Consider the following 16,104-nt stretch of genomic DNA (forward strand, 5'->3'; position numbering starts at 1 on the left):
AGGGCAACGCCACACATGTCCGAGTCAGTTTTACGGCCTGTGACAGGAAGCCCCTCAGGTGATGCTCTGCAGGTGACCTGATGGAGCCGCTGGAATTTTACTGCAGCGATACCCCGACTCACTTCTCTGCTTTCACACTGCCGACTGTGTGTACTGTGAATCCTGTCATTCAGAAAGACATATTTGCAAAACAGTTTTTCAGACACCTGAGGAGGCGACTAAGAAAATGATAAATGTTGCATCAGAATCAGAATCAGAATCAGGTTTATTACCAGGTAGGTTTACACGTACGAGGAATTTGACTTGGTGTTGTGGTGCATACAAACAAGAATTAAAAACACAGATAGAGAACTTGAAAAATATTAAAAATAATAAAAAATATAGTAAAATATAACAGTATTTACATTGCAATGTAATGGAATAGAAGGAATGAAATGTGGAATAAAAAATCAGCAGTAATACAAAATATCGTTGTGCATTGTGTGCATTAATGTAATGCATAGAGTCTGAATATTTACCAAAACAGCTTTTCCGCTTTATTCCCAAGGTGGTAAGGTTACTTTAAAAAGTATTTCAATTATTACCTGTCAAATACAACATACTATAATATAAAAAAGAATCAGTAACTTAATCGGAGTATCAAAATATAAAAGTAATGTAACCCAATTAATTTCTGTTACTTTTGGATTACCTCAACTTCAAATGTAATGCAAATGGCATACTATCAATAAGATGCGTTTTACTCAAGTGTATTGTGCAAGACAACAGAAAAGCTGCCTTTCATTAACCATATTCAGGCAGTAGCCTTTACACCACACATTAAATGACACACTGAATGAAACACATGAGCACATACTACAGTTTAAAGAAGCAAAAATAAAATCTGAGCTGACAGAAAATGCTCCGTTTTAGTTTAATACACACAGTTAAGCTCATACACACTATTTTATGAACATATAGGTTCACCTGCTGAATTCAAAACAGAACAAATGAACCAAAGAAAATCATAAAGCAGATTCAGGCAGTAGGCGTATAGATTCACACTTAAAGGTCACCTATTATGCAAAATCCACTTTTTCATGTCTTGTATACATCAACCTGAGTCCCCTCTGTCTTTTTGTCCTGATCCATTTATATAAAAACCTGTCTGAAAATGAGCTGATCAGATTTTGGCCACTTTATGATGTCATAACGACTTTTTGGTTGTGTAACCAAGGTAACCCCCCCCCCCCACCCCCACCTTATCACCTGAATCTCCTCCTAGAGCACCATTGTGTTCTTTTTAACCAAATATCTCTCAGAGGGGCGTGGGGAGGGGCTCCTTATTTTCATCTAAAGTAACAGACAGAGAATCAGCACTTTGGAAACAGGGCTGAAACAGAGGGGATTATGGGATGCTGCAATGATCTGATTGGTGTTTGGAGCCAAACACTTCAGAGACATGTTTTGTATATATCTGAGACCTATAATATATTGATGAAGAACAGTATAATAGGGGACCTTTAAAGTATTAGCCTACAGAACAGTACAGTTTACAGAGAAGAAATACAATCTGCTCCTCTTAAAACAAACACAATATGCTCTTTTTAGTTTTCTCGTAACACTGTAGTTCTGCTAGTAATCCCCATTTTGTTTTTATATATAAACAGTAATCTGATTCACTTTTGTAAGGGAAGACAGAACCATTTTTTGTATCCTGAAAATGTAATCCTGTCACCTGTAATCCGTTACTCCGCAAACCTGATTATTCCATCATTATTACTACAACAAGAAGAAGTCTCCGTGTGAAACTCCAGTAGAAATAGGTTTTTGACAGTTATTTGATTGTGTATTAAAATAAAGGAACATTTGGGATTATGGGGTGCAACTTCCTAAAACTGAATGAAGGAAAAACAGAAGTAATGGTTTTTGGTGGCACCACTGGCATCAATTCTGTAGTTCTGTAATTCTGCTCAGTACACCAAGCCCACCATTACGAACCTTGGCATTAAAATGGACCGTGAACTAAAACTTGAGTCAGATTAAATCGGTGGTAAAAACGAGCTTTTATCACCTTAGGCAGCTAGCCAAAATAAAACCTTTTCTCTCCAGACAGCAGTTTGAGACAGTAATCCACGCCTTTGTCACCACTCGGCAGGATTACTGTAACTCTTACATGGGGGTCAGTGGGTCGTCCCTCGCTCGTCTGCAGCTGGTGCAAAATGCTGCAGCAAGGCTTTTAACTGGCACACGGAAATATGACCACATTTCCCCCATTTTGGCTTCGCTCCATTGGCTGCCAATACATTTTAGGATTCATTTCAAAATCCTTTTATTTGCTTTTAAATCCCTAAATGGCATGACCCCACCATATCTTTCGGAGCTGCTACACCCTTACACGCCCAACCGCCCTCTCAGGTCAGCGGGTCAACTGCTCCTGAACGTGCCCAGAACCAAGTCAAAGCTCAGAGGGGCCCCTGCACATCAGACAGGCCTCCACACTGTCTGCTTTTAAATCGCTTCTTAAAACTCACCTCTTCTCCTTAGCGTATTAACATCTTTTAGAGCGTTGCTTTTACTTGTACTTGTTTTATGGTGTGTGAGCTGTGCTGTGTTCTTTTTTGTATGTTTTGTTTTGTTTATTTGACTGTACAGCACTTTGGTCTGGAGGTTTAAAGTGCTCTGTAAATAAAGCTGTATTGTATTGTATTACAATGTGGATCTTATTTGGTTGTTTTGGAACATTGGATAACTTGAAACATTAATAATAATATTCTTTTCACCACAATATTTACTCAGATTTGGGAAGATTGTGAATTGGCTACATTAAGTCCAACAGGGAAAGAACTCTTCTTATCTTATGATCCAAGTTAATTAAACAACTTTTTTGGAGGTCAAAGGGCAAGGGGAGAGTGTTGAAAAGTAAAATACTCCAAAATATATGTGTGCACATACAGGCAGTTTATGTGGCTTTCTCTTGAAAATGACTTTAGGGGTTTGTTTGAAAGCTGTATGATGTCAGACTGCTAATCTGCCACATTCTGAAATCTCTGTTCCTACCATATTTGTCCAATCAAAACAAGTCATAACAAGATATTATCTTTTAAAAAGGAGATAGTACCAGATAGTACTAATTATGGGTATTCTCTTTCCTCTAAATGTTATTTAGGCTTTTCTCTAAGAGTCTGTTTGAACATGTGTCTTTTAGAGACTTTTTGGAGCCCATTTAATTAAGGAGTGTCTGATGGCTCATCTACAAAGATGGCAAAAGTGTCCTTTACTCAAGTAGAAGTACAGATACTCGTGTTTGAAAATACTCTGGTAAAAGTAGAAGTACTGACTAAACTTCTTTACTCAAGTCAAAGTAAAGAGGGCTTTGAAATGTACTTAAGTAAAAAGTACCCATAACTAGCAGCTGTTTTAAAGAGTACCTGACCTCCCTTTATATTAATAGAACAATAATGTCATTGTTAGCTAATGAATGTTTCCATGCTGAACAACGGCAACATGACAACGTTTTCATTGGTCCCTCTTCTTTAGAGAAGACCAGGAAATGATGGATACACGGATCGTGTTCAAATCAATAGGCACGCAATGACTCTAAATAATAATGATCACGCCACCAAACACACATTCAAACTAAAGGAACCAGCCTGTTTGGAAAAAGTAAGAAGTAGAAAGTTCAGGTATTTGGGTTCAAAATGTAAGAAGTAGAAAGTACAGGTATTTGGGTTCAAAATGTAAGAAGTAGAAAGTACAGGTATTTGTGTTCAAAATGTAAGAAGTAGAAAGTACAGGTATTTGTGTTCAACATGTAAGAAGTAGAAAGTACAGGTATTTGGGTTCAAAAAGTAAGAAGTAGAAAGTACAGGTATTTGTGTTCAAAATGTAAGAAGTAGAAAGTACAGGTATTTGTGTTCAAAATGTAAGAAGTCAAAGTAAAAAGTCGTCAGAAAAATAAGTAGTGGAGTAAAGTACTGATACCAGAAAAATGTACTTAAGTACAGTAACGAAGTATTTGTACTCCACTACTTCCCACCTCTGCCCATCTAACATGTTTTGCTGCAGGACAGAATTGACTCGTGGAATAAGTCGGGGCATCCTAATGACTTGAGTGCAAAAACGCTCAGGGCACCACATTTTCGATCATGTAGATCAGAATCACCTTTACACAAGAGTCAAGCTCTAAAATACAGTGTCAAATCTTTCAGTTCGACCTCTGTAGGGCCTGACAGACGAGTGATAGGATGTGACGAAGAGGAAGCTGCACAAATGTGTTTTGGTGATGCTTTTATAAAATAATTAAATGTTTCTTGACGACGAGAAAGAGCTCAAGGCTGAGGACTATGTTGTATCTGAGGCAAACTTTTCCCAGTGACAGTGTCTCTTTTACCGCAAACAGGTGTTGGAAAAATGGAGTCATACCAGTGGTGGAAGAAGTACTCAGATCTTTAATTTAAAGGTCCCATGTCATGGCCATTTCTACTGATCATATTTCCATTGTTGAGGTCTACTAGAATAGATTTAAATTGTGCAATTTTCCAAAATCACATTGGTTTCTCATCTCTGTATAGTATGTGCATTCACCAGGTATTCACTCTCTGTCCTAAACGGCTTGTTGGAGCTCCTGCCCCCCCCCCCTCCCTGTGAGCCCAGTGTGCTCTGATTGGTTGGGACGCTGCGAGGCTCGTTGCTGCTGCGAGCTGCTGCGAGGAGCGGACAGGTTTCCGGGTCGGCGATACAGCGAGAACAAGCGAAACTCATCCTGAGCACACACAAACACTCACAGCCGAAGTAAAAACAATAAGTGTGGCTTGATATTGAGTAAGAAAAAGGTTTATAACGCTGTGAGAATGGGTCTGCGGAGAGCATTTCTCCGCCATCCCAACTCGTCTATTACCAGCATTCAGGGAGCTCTATGCAAGTCAATGGGGACTCCCTGTTAGTTAGCCAAGGGATCCTGGTGTGTGAGGTGTTCCGCGGATTGGTCCATTTGGGCCAATCCGGTCATTTGTTGTTGATTTGGGTGTTCACACGCCACAGAACCCAGGAAGCAAACAATGGAAAATGAGAAATCTCCAACGAGGCGTTCTGGGGCAGCATAGACAGGTCTTTTCTGTGTTAGAGTTTTACTCGCTACAGGGTGTACTTTGAGGGTTTGTGACTCTGCAGACCGTTCACATGCAGAAAAACCTTCATAACACACAAGGGGACGGGTAATAACCGGAAAAGCATGACATGGGCCCTTTAAAGTAATAATATCACAGTGTAGAAATTCTCTGTTAGAGGTAAAAGTCTGACAGAGCTACCTTTAAAGACCTTCTATACTGCAAGGTTTGTTAATCCATAAAAGTAGATCATGGTCATCACATCAGTCAATTTCATAGTTTTATTTATTATAGGAACCCGCAAAGTCAATAGTAACACAAATCTTGTCAAATAAATGGAGTGAGTAAAATATTAGTTTCTAAAATGTAGTGGATTAAAGTAGCATGAAATGGAAATACTGAGAGAGTACAAGTACCTCAAATATATACTTAGGTACAGTACTTTCCACCACTGATCATATTATAATCGAGGTTGTCTAATATTCGGTCCAATGCAGTAACTTGGAGAGAATGATGTTATTAAACATATAATCCATGGTTGTATAAAACTAGACCTTTAAATTACTGTCAGTGAGTTGAATCAGCCAAACAAGTTTTTGCAATTACAATATTAATGCAGACATATGTTGTCAATAAATACCACCATAAAATCTTTAAAAGCAAGCTTGGATCCCGAACTGCTGTCCTAATGCCTGAAATAAACCACAAAGCTGCTACTCGACAACAACAACACACAAGTGTGCGGCAGCAGGAAGGAGCTCAGAAACCAAAAGACTAGAATAGATGCCAGTTTTATCCCAAATACAGCCACCACCCTGCAGGCCATTTCATTTCATGGATTACCTTGGTAACCGAGTCAAGTGTGTGAAATACGTGCGCCAAACTCTGGCACTAATTGAGCACTTACAGCCTGGAAATAGTGAAGGCCAACAAGCCGACTGTGAGGCCATACACACTCCCATTACACTATACAGCAACATGTAAGCCAGTTCATGACACCATTTTAAATTCCTTTTACAGCCATTGTGCGGTAAATGCATAACAGTTCTTGCCTGTGTAGCCACAGCTGATCCACTGACAGATTTAACTCGCGCAATGGAGAACACACATGCCTGCAGCGGTCCGCCCTGACCCACATCCTACTCCTCCTGCACGTCCTGTGAGAAAATAAGAGTGAGGATCCTCTCTCAGCTGCAGGAGGGAAGTGAACGCTCTCACAGGTGCTGACTGAGTTTTATGAGGGGATTACACGAGAGAGGAAAATACTCAGAGAGGCTTCTTACTTTAGTTCATAACTTCAAAAGCCATGACTTACCTGCTTATCAGCTCATGAAAAGGAGAAGAAACAGTGTGTTGGCTCTAAAATGTACATTAAAGAGGACATGTAATGCTCATGTAATGCTCATGTTCAGGTTCATATCAGTATGTAGTGTCTCTACTGTGACATGTCTCCATGCTTTAATGTTCAAAAAGCTCTTTATTTTTCTCATACTGCCTGTGCTGCAGCACCTCTTTTCACCCTCTGTCTGAATCCAGAGCCCAGTCTGCTCTGATTGGTTAGCTGGCCGGCTCTGTTGTGATTGGTCAACCGCTTAGAGATGTCCCGCCCCATAGCACGTACAATGTGTTGGAGCGCTATAGCCAATAGAAGCGGGAGTATTACACAGTGATGTCACTTATACTTTATCCTGAAGAACAAGTATCCTAGATGTAAAATAATTACGTATACATTTGCTATAAATTACTCCAAAACATTCAGATTATTGATGAGTATATGTCATTAAAACTGTGTAATAATAGAATAGGTACCCATAACTCAGGTAAAAGTTGTTTGTATATCCCTCTTATTCCATAACTTCCCGTCTTGTTCCCCAGTATGAACGTATGCATTGGTACATAATGTACTGATACAGCGCTAGTACGAAAGATTTGATGACACCCTATCTCCCGAGTAATTATGCAGTACGTTGCAGTCATTTTTCTTTTCCGTTTTGTGGTAACCCAAAGCGCTCAAAAATACTTTGAAGTATGAAATACAGCTTAATGAATGGATCATAAAATCTATAGGAAGTTTTCCAAATCTTATTATAAAAAAGGAAAGACACTGCTGATTTGACAAAAATAATTATGCCTCACATCATTCAGATTATAATAGGAACCAGAAATGTGCCGTTATGTTTTTTAACAAACACGAGCTGTAGATCTGGAGTATAATGATCAAATCAAGAGTGATGACTCGACAAATCGAGGTGATCCTGTACAGTTTAGAAAGAGCAGATACTCAACAAGTCACGGGAGTTTTCTTAAAACATGTTTCTTTTATTGGTTTGGAAAAGTAAAAGAAATCACTGTGAGTGTATTCAGCTGGACAGCAATATACATTTACGACAAGTTTATCGAGTTGAGAGTTTTGTCAATCCAACTTGTAAAACTCAGTCACACAGAATGAAAGTAAACCAATATCAAAATGGTTCAAACCCCATTTTCTGCTTTGGAAACATCTGCCTGCGTCCATGCTGTTTGCTGATGATGTCATCCTTGTTGGCCACGTCTGTGATCTCTGTTGTGCACTCAAGAGGTTTACTGCAGACTGTGATGGAGTTGGGAGGATTTTGATCGCCATAACGAAATGTTTCTCTATAATCTTTATTGCACCACTGAGGTGGAGAGCTAGCTTGTTCCATCAGACTGGGGAGGTATAGAGGTAGTAGATCATCTGCAGATTGGTCAGATGTGTATTTCTGTATTTGTTTATATTAAGAATCGGTTTTATTTCAGGCTACTAAAGTGATTATAATGTTTATGGTTCACTCTTGGAAACCTGTTAAACACATGGGCACCTTTCATCTCTTTCATCTAAAATCTAACGGTTTTCTTTTCGAGGACATTTGTTTTCATTTGTTTACGTGAAAAGTAAACAACACATCTGATGGCAGCCTTATTAAATCGCCACTTGTGTAGAGTTTTATACATTGTTCTGCTTTCAGCCCAAAGTATATAGAGAATCATGTTGAAGTCTAACAACTTTTGCTTTGATTTGCCCATTAAACCAGCGAGCCAGGTCCCCATAAATTCAGAAGAATGGTGATGAAACATGGGTTTTATTCTGGGAGAAAAGAAAGAGTATAATAGTGATGTTTGGACTGAGCAGAGCGCCATGTAAGGACATTTCAGTCTGAGGCAAACTTATTAAAAGCACCTGGTAGAGCAGTGAGCAGTCCCATAAGCTCTCAAGGTTTTAAGGTCGAGGCCTCTCTAAATGTAGGCAACAAACGTATTGTACTCTGCTCTAAATGCTACGTTGGCACAGCTCGAGTTGGACATAAAAACATCAATGTGTCTTTTTCTTACATCCGCAGTTAATGAATCTCATCTGTCCGCTGAGAAACATGCCATGATGTTATGTAAAGAAATGAAATGTTTTTCATGATGTCATGAATTTCAAATATATAGAGATAGGATTACACATCGAGTGCTTCTCATGTTGACATACTGTGTAATATAAGATTTGTTCCAATGTCTTTGATCATTTTAGAAACTAAATGTATAATGTGAAAATAGCTGCAGTTTACTTTACATAGGCTACATCAAAGGCAGGAAAAAGGATGTGGTACCTCATCCTCATTACAAAAGAGCAAAATATACATTAACAAGTCCACATCGTTCCAATTTCCATATCAAAAATTGCAGGAAAAACAGGAACGTTTTGATCAAGAGCATGATACTTTACCATTGTACACACACACACACACACACACACACACACACACACACACACACACACACACACACACACCAAGACATTGTAACATAATGGCATCACTATGTAACAATCACGCTTCTATTGGCTAGCACTAACACATTGTATGTGATAGGCTAAGAGGCGGGACATCTCTAAGTTGTTGTCCAATCACAACAGAGCCAGCTAACCAATCAGAGCAGACTGGGCTCTGGTTTCAGACAGAGGGTGAAAAGAGGTGGGGCAGTATGAGAAAAATAAAGAGCTTTTTGAACATTGAAGCATGTAAACATGTCTCAGTAGAGGCACAACATATATATGAACCTGAAAAAGAGCATTATATGTCCTCTTTAAGATTCAATGTCTAAAAGCTAAGGGTGTCCATCAAGTACTCTAGATTTGGATATATTTCAGCTTGACACTGGCTGCACTGGGGTCAGGGAATCCCCAAGTAAGCAGGATCATCTGTATTAAATATCATGGCAATCCATCCAAAAGTTTCTAAGATGTAGTCAGTTCCTTAGTTGTCTCTCAGTGTTGTAAAGCTGAACAGCTGAAGCTTTTAAAGTTTTCTTTGTCATTCTTGAGGGAACATCTGTGAGCTTGTGCAATTTGAGCAGAAGATTCCTGGAAGGAAGCTCAGACAACATGACCACCTCTGCACTTCAGAGAAATGAGTGTCTCACAATTATGTGTTGTTTTTGTCTATGAACGATAGGAGGACTAATAAAACCACCCGGTGTCTTGCTCAAGCCGCTCTGCTGGTATTCTTCATAAAGCAGAGCGGTCTGGCTTCACACACTTTTTTATGCGCCAAAACAACTCAGTGATGACCTCAGCCTTGTTTCAAAAGTGTTATGTACACTTACAAAGTTTAATCCTTCAAGAAATGCCCTGTCAGATCATTAAAGAAGGATAGTGGTTGGCCTAAACAGATTTGTGAGGTCTGTGTGTCGACTCAGCAGGATGCAAACACTCGCAGATCAAATCAAGGTGACTGTTATGGAATACACCAATTCTTGAAATCCTACAAATCTGGCAATTTAGTTTACCGTCTTTCAGAGGTTTTAGCAGATTTTCAAGCTACAAAAAGGTCTCAAAAACCTAAGGAATCCTTTGTTAGCAGCCATGCTAGCTTGTGGGAAGGACAGTTAATAAAGTATGGCCTAATATTTGGCAAGACAACCCGCATGACCATATTACCCAGAGTCCTCAAACATCATTGAGAAAGAGTTTTATGTACCAGTCTCCAGACATAACTCAACAATATTGGAACTGCATATTTTGGGTATAACTGTAAATCTTGCGGATCCAATGAGACACATGTTATTACTGTGTAATGATGAGAGTCCAAATAGAGACTATTTCATTGCCCGATTAAATGGTACCTCCACACACTAGATGTATGTTTTTCTAGATATACTGTCAAAAACTGCTTTTTCTGGGCTGTTTCTTAAACAGAACCTCGACATCCAATGGCTGAGAAAAGCAATTATTAAAGACATGCATTTAATAATGCATCACAGCATGGATCTTTCTATGGTGTTTCTCAAATGTGTTATGTCTTAAAGTGGTGTTTCAACGGGAGTTTTGACCATTATTTATGAGGCAAATATTCATTTAGCACCTTGTACCAAATTGTATCAACCTAAAATGCGTTAGACAACGTTAGACACAATATGACTTCCAAAACAAAGCTCTAACAAAAGCAATTATTTTTCATGACTAGAACAACTTGCCCCTTTTAAATCTTCAGGTTTCCTGCCTTAAGATGACTCAAGAGCATAATGGGACCATGTAGTACTCTAACTAATCGCATGAAAAGCTCCCACAATGTATAAAGCACAATTAACTAAAGGTATTGTGTTATATGGCTTTTATCAACCTCTTTGAAGGGGACAGCTGCTCATTAGGGCACATAAAATGCAGTGCGGAGACCCCCTCCTATAGTTCAGGTTGTTGTTTTTCATGGGATATAAAATACCTAAAGCATTACTTTTAATTCACTTATTTGAAGCAGCTAGTGATAATGATCCCCAGGTTTTATTACTTTGAGAATCTCTACAAAAGGGGTACATTAACATTTTTCTGGTGATGTTAATACTGTAAATCCACTTTACACCATCATTTAGCCACCATGATATGTGTAGAGTCAAAAAAAGCAATGACGGCATCCATGTTCCATATTGCTGTTCACTTGTTCCAGCATCCGTAGATCTCTTCAACATTTCCACTGCTATCACATGGGAAAATAGTGGCAGAGGCGAGCTAATCTCTGGGATCACGTGTTGTCTTACTCAGCCCTCAGCGTGTTGTTGTTACAGATTGATGGGCCCCAGCACTTCGACCCCTGGGGGTTTCGGAGGTTGACGCAGTGCCACGCTGTAATGGAGTCAGCATCACATCACAGAAACCCCAAAGCTACGGCACATTTCCATGGCTTGGCAGAAATCAGGCATCAAAAGCAGGAAAACCACACTGGCTCTCTTGAGTGTTCCAGTATCTATGAAAAACCACAACTGGGGGTTCCCATCCAGAAACCCTACCTCTGGAAAGCAAGGGAAAAACCGGCTGCAGTTGGAAGAAAAAGAAGCATCAGGTGTTTCTAGGGACCTAAAAATACTGGAGGTGAAATTCGATTGCTAGGCCAGTCATCTGGTCTTTGAGTTTGTTCTGGCAGCGATAATCTGGATAACTGCCCCCCTGAGAAATGACCAGCTTTGCTTCCCTTGCGTTCCCATTTTTTTCACAAACAAGTCTGTAAAGGATTGCAATTTAATAAGATATTTGGATGGTGACGGCTTGTTAGTAGTTCTCTCCTTAGTCTCTGCATTCAGTGGAGAAACAGGTCTGTTGTTTTGGGTCTTCTTACTTGGCTTGCTGACATAAATCACTAGTAAGCTTATACACCCTTTCACACAACCCTGAATTAATTGAAACATTATCCAGATGAGCTGTATGGGAGAATTCCAATTTCAGAATTGGTTGAACCGGAAATTAAGTGGACTGACTGTGCTAGTGCCCGAGTACAAAAGTCCACGTAATGTCCGATTGGGACATCGTGTAAAGGAAGCCGCTCATTGCTTGAAATATTCCCAGCAAGTGGGCTTGTTGATGACGTTTCCATGCAGCTGGGAGAAAGCTTACATCAGAGGGCGAATTAAAAAAGCGGAAAAACAAAAGCACTTCCGTTATCTGGAGAGACAACGAGATTCAGGAACTGCCCGACGCCTAACTCATCAGACAAATTAAAGACACGGCAAGATATCCAATTGATTACTGTACCCAGGTGCAACTCTGCGTGATAACGAAACAGAGTATTTACAATTAGTGAGAAGAAGTCTGATACACATATCTGACATCTCCTGTGCTACATGTTTGAATGGGAAAGTGCTCAGGCTTGCACAATCAGAATACCGTTATTCGTCCCACAGAGGGGTAATTTACATTTGTTACAGCAAGTAAAGAGCCAAAGATAGCCTAATATCACTCAAGAATCATGCATTACATTTCAAAAAGGTAAATCTACAAATTACACAATTTACAAAATACACTTCCACAAACTCTATAATGGAAGAGAGGTCTGACTCGCTGGTGGCTGTTGTTTGGTGGGAAGACATTGTTCCTATAAAATGACTCACAACAAGGCTAGTGGATTATCTTGGGTAACCATGTCCTAGTGTCTGGAAACAAACTTGTTATTCAGTTTCCCAAATGTATTTTTTAGCACTTTGAGCACCACAGGCCAAGGGCCGTCTAGTACATTGTGTTTTCCGCATTAGTGTTGGGAAAAACACCTTGAGGTTACTTGGATTAAAAAGTAATAGTCAGTGTACTTTTTGCAATCTGCGGTTTTCAGTCTTTTAGATGACAATCTTGTTTATCATTATTCTGAGAAAGATCTTCACATGATCTTGTTACAATATAATCACAAACAGATACTCTGCCTCAGGCCCACGGGCATATTTCAACAAGGCACACTGAGCCATTTAAAACAGTAATCAGAGTTTTATGCAGAATTTGTTTTCATATAACTTGTAAAAAGTCAACAAGAATGATAAAATAGCATGTTATTGCCAAAGCAGAAGAACCATGATTAAGCATTAAACAGTATCATATGATCCATATTTGCTGTTTTTTATTGAGGAAAAAATTATTAAGACTAACAAAAGAAGAAACGAACAAACACAATGTTGTTTTTCTAGCATTCAGTTAATATTCTGATGATTTTCGGTTTGTTTTTATTCAAAGAATTGAAAGTTGCTTTCACCAATTACATTTATACATTCTTTTTTTTTCTTATGCACACCAGTAAGTGAGAGAATCAAAGACCTTCTCTTACAACCATTCAGTCATCAGGGGTTTTTGCTCATGTGTCAAAGTCTCCGTTCTCAAAGACAAAGGGATTAGCATCTTTTGAACCTAACCTGCCAACGGAAAAATAATAAGTGAAGCTAACGACTGGAATCAAGAGTGTCAAAGTTAAAAAATCACATGAAATAAAGCTTGCTCTTTTAGATGTTTGGAGGTCAGACTGCCAAGATCAAAAACAGAGACAGCTTGCATTAGTGTCCAAACTCTGCTCAGCTTTCACACGAGAGAGATCTACTCTTCCCACCATCTTAAAACACTCTTCTCATCCCTGAAATAACCCTCTTTCAAATCCATTTAGCTTCAAACCACAATCCTTACATTTCTCATGTCAACATTTCGGACACAGACTTGTCCGTGGCTGAAACATCTTGGTACAATTGCCCAATATGTTCCACGAAAGCCCTGAAAATTGAGAACATGTTACACAACAACAGGGCCTGGAAATACATCTCTGGTATTAAACTCAGAGCACTCCAGAGATCATTTTTAATATCCTTATGGATGATTTGTGGACTTAAAAAATTGGCAAAATGTCTCGTCTCCATCTCTTTCCATTTTAGGATATTTTCATATTATTGTCAGTTTTTTCAAAGAAGAAAAATATGTCCAAGAATGAACCCTGACGTGTGTGAGGCCCTGCACCAGAATATTCCTATTTGTAGTGAAATATGATCTGCATCTGAATGAAAGAGGCTCTAAACGTTTACTAAAAAGCACAGAGCTCTTAAAGCAAAACTGCAAACAACATAATAATAAGAGACATCTACTGTATGAGGATGGCACATCTGCTCTACAGACATCTCCTTGACCGGATTAAAGACCCTTACATCCCTTACCAAGAGATCAGTGCTCATATAATAAAAACCTTGGAAAATACAGACACTCCTAAGAGGCACCAGGGAACCCGTCATTCCCAACACTGAACTTCTCTTTCCTAAACTGCATGACTGTCTGCAGCCCTTGCTTTGTAACTAAAGAAAGATCATATGTCTACATTTCTTTAAATACAACTATGATCTAAATAAAAACAACCACATAATAGTTACCAGAACTTTCCAAATACAGTAGATGAGGTTATAGGACATTTTTGATCCAGGAACTTAACGCCATATTGCACCAGAATATAACGTAACAGCTGATCCCAAGCATTTTGAATACCAGACAAAACTGTGTATCCTCAAAACTCTAGGTTATAACCATAACCAACCACAGCAGTGGCCAAATCAACTGGAAATTAAAATGACAACTTGTTATAGTCCGGCAGTGGCTCAGTCAGTAGGGGCTTGGACTGGGAGCTGTAGGGTCGCCGGTTCAAGTCCCCGACCAGACCTAAAATATGGAGTGTGGACTGCTACTTGGAGAGGTCCCAGTTCACCTCCTGGGCCCTGCTGTGGTGCCCTTGAGCAAGGCACCGGACACCCCCCTTCCCCCCTCACTCCCATTGCTCCGCGGGCGCTGTACAATAGCTGCCCACTGCTCCTAGTACTAGACTCCTGGTACTAGGATGGGTTAAATGCAGAGAACACATTTCACTGTGTGTGCTGTGTGCTCTGCATGTGTGACCATTGAAGGGGGTTTCATCCCTCCCATTCTATTCTATTAGTTGAATAATCTACTTTTTGAATATTCAATTTTATATTTGTGGAGAGCATGACACTTTGGATTCATGCTAGCTAAATTGTCCCAAGTAAAGAAAGAGAAGGAAAGAGACAGAGCGCTGGATGTCAGAGAAATTAACAAAAGAAGACAATCAGGAAATAAACATTAAAGGGAACACGGTATGGGCTCTGCTGTTGTTTAAAGACTTAGTAATGGAATAGATAATGTGAACAGACTTGGACAGGTACAGCAAACCTCTATCAGTGCTGCCACCATTTAAAATTACATTGCTGTCGTCAAAGTTCGAGCCGTCATTACACACTCCAACAGACTATTTCTTCTTAGTGGAAGCAATACGATAATTTTAAAATCAACTGCGAGTCAAGTCATTGGTTTATTTAGCATGTATAGGGGTAATAAGCCGGATAATGTGCAGCGAGGTGGTCATTAATGACAAAATAAAAACTTCAGGGTGATCAAGATCACTCTGATTTGGGTCGGGATCCTGATCAACCTTTTGTTTTTCTTTCGTCATTAATGACCGGTTTTCTGCACATTACCCCTTACTTAATCATTAACTCAAAATGTTACTGCTATACCATCAAATGTGACTGTACTATGTAAACAATTCCACTAAAATGTGGAAAAAGTCATAAAGAAGTGCTTCAAACTGAATGTCAACAGAAAGCTTTCCGTCCATCTTGCCAGTGAAGATCCTCTGTGCAACGCAGAGACAAAATATGGAAAAAAACTTAAAACAATTGCTTGTCTGAGATGTGTGAGATTTGAGACATGCAGAGAGAAGCCTCAGGCCTCCGTCGTCTTTCATTAAACACACACGCCTTCATACCAACACAACACCTGGCACATAGAGTACAAGGAGAAAACTCATGTCCTTGTAATGTAATCGTCAAATAAATGTGTGTACATGTATGAAAGTGTAAAAGCTTCCATGTGCACGAGGATGAAGGCTACCTTGTGTTTCCACCTGTTCACATGTGCGTCCTGACCTGCTCGTCAGTGAACATGCCCCTAGCGTTTTATGAGTACAGCTCCACCAGCGACTCCTGAGCCTCCCAACACCTGTACCATAAATCACCCGCCCCTCCTGGAGGTGTTGCATAACCCAGCAGGGACAGAGAAGGGCCTGAGGTGGAGGCAGGAGTCTTCTCTACGACACGGAGAGATGGCGCCACGGTCACAACAGGTGCTTGAGGACTTCCGGTTATGGCGCGAGAGGTTGACACTCCCTAGCACGGTTACAATTTCTACTAAAATCCTATTCTAACTACTCGGAACCCAGCT

Source organism: Trematomus bernacchii, unplaced genomic scaffold (genome assembly GCF_902827165.1).
Source record: "Trematomus bernacchii unplaced genomic scaffold, fTreBer1.1, whole genome shotgun sequence".
Lineage (NCBI taxonomy): Eukaryota > Metazoa > Chordata > Actinopteri > Perciformes > Nototheniidae > Trematomus > Trematomus bernacchii.